We start from the raw sequence: 7,098 nt of genomic DNA, 5'->3' as shown, positions 1-7,098 counted from the left end.
AACATCAGGTTGAATATCTGATATTATCTGGGGTATGGTTCTTGTCTTTTGCCGAAAGATCCTATAATTCCAACAACAACTACAACCCAGTCTTATCCCAACTAAATGGGGTCAGCTACATGGATCCTTTCAAAAACAAGGTAGGAAAAACTGAGGTCCTCATAAAGGGCAAGAAAAAGATCCTATAATTCCACTCACTGCAAATGTTAATAATGGTTGATCTAAAAGCTAATTTAACCAAGGAGCCAATCTGACTGTTTGGGTGCAACCCATAACAAGTCTTTTATTGGATTCACTTGCTAATACCCAAGCAGTGAGTTGAGCGAAAGTTCTAGATTTATAGCGGCTAATCAAGCAGAGGACTCACCTCAATGGGGAAAAGAAGGAGACCCATCTGATTCGACTTCTTCTGTATCCTCATCAGGTGATGCTACTTCTAGCATCTAGCATCAAAAGTGGGACAGATCAACATCTGGTTGCAGATCAAGGTGTTTACCATCCGACCACTAGTTATTATGGTTACTACTACCCAGGTTTTTCAGAAATTTAATTCTTTCCATTATAGGCTAATGGAGTTGAAGCTGAGTTAATTTTCTTAAATATTCTGCAGGGTACAATGGGGCATACCCTGAATGGGATGACTGTAGCTATAATTTTAATGCAGATTTGGTTCAGAGATTATACTATTAACATTAGATTTGACAATGCTCACTGGTAACGTACAAGGGAGCTACAATAAAGGGAAATAAAATTGAAGTTGTAAGAACCAATTGAAATAAGAACAATCGAATTTTGGTGAGTGATCATTGCTATCTTTGTTGAAACAGAAATTCTTCAACTACAGACTGTTGGTTAAATCCATTATAATGATTGTAACGATATCTTTCATTCTTAATTTCTTTTCTACTCATCATTTAGGCTATTTGTCTTTGGATAGTCTACCATGCCATTACTTTTTCCTTGTGACTTTAGCAAATAAAAAGTACAATTCTAACAACCTAAGCATTCTAATGCAAGACCTGACTTACCATAGTCAATTATACCCAGTCTCACAATAGGATCTCAAAAACATAGTAAAAAATAACTCAAAATCAACCAAAAAGTCAAACTTAAATAAACAATCACACACAATGAGGATAGATGCCCTTCATAAGATAGGAGAGAAATAATGTACATATTGAAAGTAATTGAAGAATTTAAATTCTGAAAGAGAAAAACCAGCTGATAGTAAAACTAAAATTAATTTAAATTCAAGAGTTGGATTGAGCTCAAACTTGGATAAAATGTTAACCTAGGTAGGAAAAATAAAAACCCCCATATTTCTCTGAAACCAAAACATGCAGAAATCTAGAGATTTTGCGTAGAATCAGATCTGTAGAGCAGATCAATCAGGTTAATAACCAGATCGACCGAGTTGCCCTCTTTGGTTCCTCTTTGATATCCCGAAGGTAATTAGGTCCTTATCTGATAGAACAGTTTAGGTTGAAAACTGAGACAGAACAGAGAAACCGCAAGTTATAAAATCAATGAGTTCTGTTAGGAATCCAATCAGCACAATAAACCAGTCAATAGCAGTTGATAAATAAGATTTAAACCACTGTATTTAAAGAATCAAACAAGTCACAAGAGTGTTAATCCATAGAGAACTTCAGATCAATAATAGTTGCAAGAAAAACAAAGCATAACAAGAAGAAAGGGGATAAGAACCTGTTGGTCAAACAACGGTTCAGGGATCAAACCATGGCTCCCTAGGGAAACCAGTTATAAACCAATTAGGGTATTGCACACCCTGGGTTATCCCATGGTGTCCCATGGTGTCCCATAGGTGCCCCATTTAATTTTTAGGGTTTCCCATGGTCGCCCATGGGAACCCTGGTGCATCCTTGTTAGGGTTTCTCCTTCCCTAATGTGTCCCATAAAATTAATCATCACAGTAGGGAAGGAGAAATTCATCTCTAAGCCATCACATGGCAAGAGGGATCCATCCCATACTCGAATGCGCAGCGGAAATTAATCGATTCGAGTTTCTTTCGCATCCCATAAATATTAATAATTAAAAAAATTGAAGGAATTAATCAAGAACTGCTAACCTGGTGAGCCTCAAGCGTTGCTCCTCCAATAGACAGTGGTTCTTCCTCCAGTGAGCGCTCCAAGTAAACAGATCTGAACCTCCAATGGTGCTAACAAGGTTCTACAAGCCAATCCCAGATGCTCTCAAATTCTTCAGCACAGATCTAGGGTTTCACAAACCCTAACTCTCAAAGCAGCTGAGAGAAACTAGAAGAAGAAGGAGAGAGATCACAAGAGGGAGAGAGAGAGACCAAAACGTAGGAGAGAGGAGGTCAGCCAAAAACGTGGAGCAGTGTCCCCCTCTGCATTTTTGGTCCCCTATATATAGGCCTAGGGTTTAATTAAAAACCCTGATGGATTAATTAATCCCAGTGAGAGTCATACTCTCTCTCTCTCTCTCAGTTTGGCAGTTCTGTTTAAACTCAGAGTGCTACAAAGGTGAAGAAGCAGAATCTAATAGGGAAAGTATTAATTAGCTATTTTCTTTAATTATTAATGGATAATTATAATTAGCACCATATCCATTAATTAAATAAAGAGCCAATTAAATTAGCAAATTCCAAATAACTCCCTATATGATAACTATTTATCATATACAACCCCCCAACTAATCAACACCATCATTATGGAATCTAGGGCATGTACACATGTACTGTCAAACCCCAATCCATAGTACATGTCCATATAAGAGCGTCTGTGCATCTGATCGGGTCCCGCAAAACTTGATTAAACACTTTGTTCAAAATAACTATATATAATGTATCATTTTATGTAAAATATATTTTTGCAAAACCATTTTTAAAACGGCACTGGATCCAGATTCTGATCCGACCATGCACAGATAGTCTCAATCTTGGTGTTCCCCAATCGGACAGTGGTGATCATGTTGGATAACTCTTTCACTCACAAAATGTTCACGCATTCCCAGAACATCGGCTTTGACTCGATTGAGTCTCAGTCATTGATGAACCAAAGAATACGGTCACGCTTTGCAGTGACAGGGTTCCCTCAGGCATAGGGTATCGGTGACACATGTCTATCCCTTCCTACATCTGGCAGTAATACATAAGGGAATTGACAAAGTAGATTCTTCGCCAATGCACATATCAAACATGTGATCACTCGCATTCGTACCCTGACATCACATGTGTAGGCATACCCAATGCGACGACCATATGATAAGGGTGCCTAGCCCAAACCCTAGTCGTGACTACCATTTTAAGTAAAACTTAGGGACATATAATGCTCAAAAAGTTTATATCGCATGTGATAATATCAAACTAAAATGTATAAATGTTCAATACAAAGGTGAATCGGGTTGAACCGGACTGACCCGGGTTTGATGGACACACACTTGTCCAACAATCTTCCACTTGTACATCAAAGCCAATTCCCCATATATTTTAAATCCATTCCCTCCATGTGTTTCCCAAACACTCCTAGTGATAAACCCTTTGTCATGGCATCAGACACATTTTCAGTTGTGTCCACTTTGGAGATACTCACGTCTCCCTACTGGATAATCTCTCTAATGAGGTGATACTTCCGTTGCACGTGCTTGTTCCTCTGATGAGCCCTAGGCTCCTTAGCTTGTGCAATGGCCCCTCTGTTGTCACATAATAGGGAAATGGGGGGCCCTTGACAAGGTCAGGGACTACCTCCAAATCTGATAGGAATTTCCTCAACCAAACACCTTCCTTTGCTGCATCACAAGCTACAAGGTATTCTGCTTCGGTAATAGAATCGGCTGTAAACTTTTGTTTTGCACTCCGCCACACAATGGCACCTCCACCCATTAGATATACCATCCCGAATGTGGATTCGCTGTCATCCTTGTCAGTTTGGAAATCTAAATCTGTGTATCCTAATACTGACAATTGATCAGATCCAAAAACCAAAAAATATTCCTTAGTCCTTCTCAGGTACTTAAGGATATTCTTGACAACACTCCAATGCTCGCGTCCAGGGTTAGATTGATAACGACTTACCATACCTACTGCATAGCAAATGTCTGACCTCATACACAACATGACATACATAAGACTCCCTACTACTAAGGCATAGGGAATCCTCTTCATCTCTTCAAATGTCTGTTTAAGACTGAGGACATTGAGATCTAGAAAGACTGACTCCATGTCGAAAGGGAACAGTTCCCCTCTTGGAGTTCTCCATACTAAATTTGGCCAGGACTTTGTCTATATAGGTAGCCTGTGACAAGCCTAGCATCCTTCTCTGGCGATCTCTCATGAGTTTGATCCCAAGGATATAGCTAGTGATGAGCACATTTATGTGTGAAATCTTAGGGCATAAAGCATACATTTTACCACATTGGACAGAGTTACTCGGTGCTTTCTTGTGCTTTTTAGGGTTTAGGTGAGTTATTGTGAAAATGGAGGAGATGATGCTAAGGAGATGTTTTTAAGATTTTTAGAAGTGTTAATAGTATGGATGCATAGCCGATCGAGTCTGCTTCGCAACGGTTCAAACGGCACTTGATTCCGAGTTGAAACGAAGAAGTTATGGCCGTTTTCGTAACGACGTGCGAAAATGGTTTGCAGGGGTTTATTTATAATTATTGACAGTCAGACGGAGACAAAGTGAAGCGGAAGTTCGGATTCCAGGGTAGTTACTTTACTGTACCCAAAAGATTCCATTTGGAAGGCTCTGGACAGTCCAACTTCAACTTGAGATATCTTGGGCTCCCCAACTCCGAATTGGACGAAATTTGGGTCTATTTTGGGTGATTGTTCGCAAGGAACACAATGGTGAGGCCTATATAAGCACCCCATGCTCCACATTTTCTAAAGGACAGAATGGGTATTCTTGAAGGAATCCTAGTCATTACCCTTACTCTCTCTCTCCTCCAACTTCTCAAGGGCACTTCTGGAATTCTACTTGGGATAGATTTATATTTTCTCATCTATGGAAGGTTGAAAAATCAAAGATGCTTTGATTTTATTACTTGGAGAAGATATCTACAAAGAAAAGGAAGCACTTGTTAGAATTGGAAGTTTATTTTTCTAGAAATAGAAGGTCTATGTAAACAATCTTCTCTTCTTCTTCTTTCTATTTTTTTTTCTTTTTTCTTAGGATTCAAGGCATTGTAAAAGAGGAAAGAGAAGAGAATATTCTATTTTCTTAGGGAATATTTCTCCTACACTTCCATCTTCTCTCTTTTCCTCTCTTCCACCTATAAATACCCCCTACCTCTCTTGTAAAAATTACTCATTCACTTAGTGAAATTTCTTCTCTTCTTCTCCTTCTAATTTGTGATTTTTGGCTTTTCTAAGTTCTAGTTTGCTTTTTTGATTTTCATTTATTGGTTATAATAGGTTTAGTTTATGCTTTAATTTCAATTTAAGTCTTCAATTGGGTTGTAATTTCTTAATTCTGGTTTAGGTTTTAAGCCTTCTAGTCTAAGTTCTTAAGTTGATGACAAGACTTAAAGATTTAGAAGAGGAGGCCATGGTAAGTTTATGCAAGTATTCAAGCTTTTCAATTACATTCATACAAGCACATCCATGTTTTCCTATCTAAACTCTCAATCTCATTCTCCATCTCCTCTATCTCTCTCTATCTTCTTCTTTTTCCCCCTCTATTTCTTTTATTTTAATTTTATATGGTTGTGGTTTATGGATGCATTTTTATTCCCTTATTTCTTTTTATGTGGTTAGTATGTGTGGCTGCATTTTTATTCCTTTCAATTCGCTTTAGTTTGATAGGTTAGATGCTCATGTGTTAGGACGCCGGTTTAATCCCTTAATTTTGTTAGATGCTTATGAGTTAGGATGCATTGATTTTCGTTAGTTTAATTAGTTTAATTTAACACTTTAATTTGGTTCACTTTGCATTACTTTTAAGTTAGTTAAATAGAGTGACATATATCTCCTCGTGTTCGACCCATAGCTACAATTGACCCGTACGCTTGCGGTTTTATTTTAACTCAAACAGCTAGCTTCACCAAGATCTTTCATCGAAAATATTATGGATAACCACTATTTTACTGATGAAAGAAAAACAACATCGTTACCAATCAGCAATATGTCATCTACGTATAAAACAAGAAAACGTACTGCACTCCCACTAATCTTCTTGTAAACGTATGGTTCATCCATGTTTTGATCAAAACCAAACGATTTGATTGCTTGATCAAACCTGATGTTACAGCTCCTGGAAGCCTCCTTCAGTCCATAAATGGACCTCTGCAACTTGGACACTTTTCTTTCTTCCTCCAAGGAAGAGAACCCCTCTGGCTGTTCCATGTAGATTTCTTCTTGCAGGAACCCATTTAGAAATGCAGTCTGCACATCCATCTGCCAGATCTCATAATCAAAGTGTGCAGCGATAGCCAATAAAATCCTGATGGATTTCATCATCGCCACTGGTGAAAAGGTTTCCTCATAGTCTATACCCTCTTTCTGGGTATAGCCCTTTGCCACCAGTCTCGCCTTAAATCTTTCGACCTTTTCATCTGCGCCCTTCTTCCTCTTGAAGATCCATTTGCACCCAATCGGCTTAACGCCAAAAGGTGGATCGACTAGAGTCCAGACCTTGTTGGAATGCATCAAATCGATTTCAGAGCGCATTGCCTCCATCCACTTAGTGGCATCAACATCCTTTAGAGCCTCAGAGTATGTCATCGGATCATCATCCGATTCAACCGATACCATGTGGAAATCTTCCACTGTTTCCTCTTCAATTAGAAAAGTAAGCCTGGTGGGTGGTCTAATAGTCCTCCCACTGCGTCAAGGTTCTTCAAGTGTTGGTATTTCAGTGGGTATGTCTATTGGTCTCACTTCTGGAAGTGACGTTTCTGAGCTATCTGATAGCTCCTTAATGACTACTGGTTCGGACCTCTGGGCCACCATTTCTTCCTCCAGAAAGGTGACATGTTTGCTTACAAAGACCTTTTGGTCAAGCGTGTCATAGAATTAATATCCAATCGCGCCTTTGGGGTAGCCTAAGAAATAGCATCTCGAAGTCCTGGATTCCAACTTGTCTGTCTGTTGCTTTCGCACATGTGCTATG

Source organism: Telopea speciosissima, chromosome 9 (genome assembly GCF_018873765.1).
Source record: "Telopea speciosissima isolate NSW1024214 ecotype Mountain lineage chromosome 9, Tspe_v1, whole genome shotgun sequence".
NCBI lineage: Eukaryota > Viridiplantae > Streptophyta > Magnoliopsida > Proteales > Proteaceae > Telopea > Telopea speciosissima.
The sequence above is the reverse complement of the archived record's forward strand: the minus strand, read 5'-3'. Positions refer to the sequence as shown.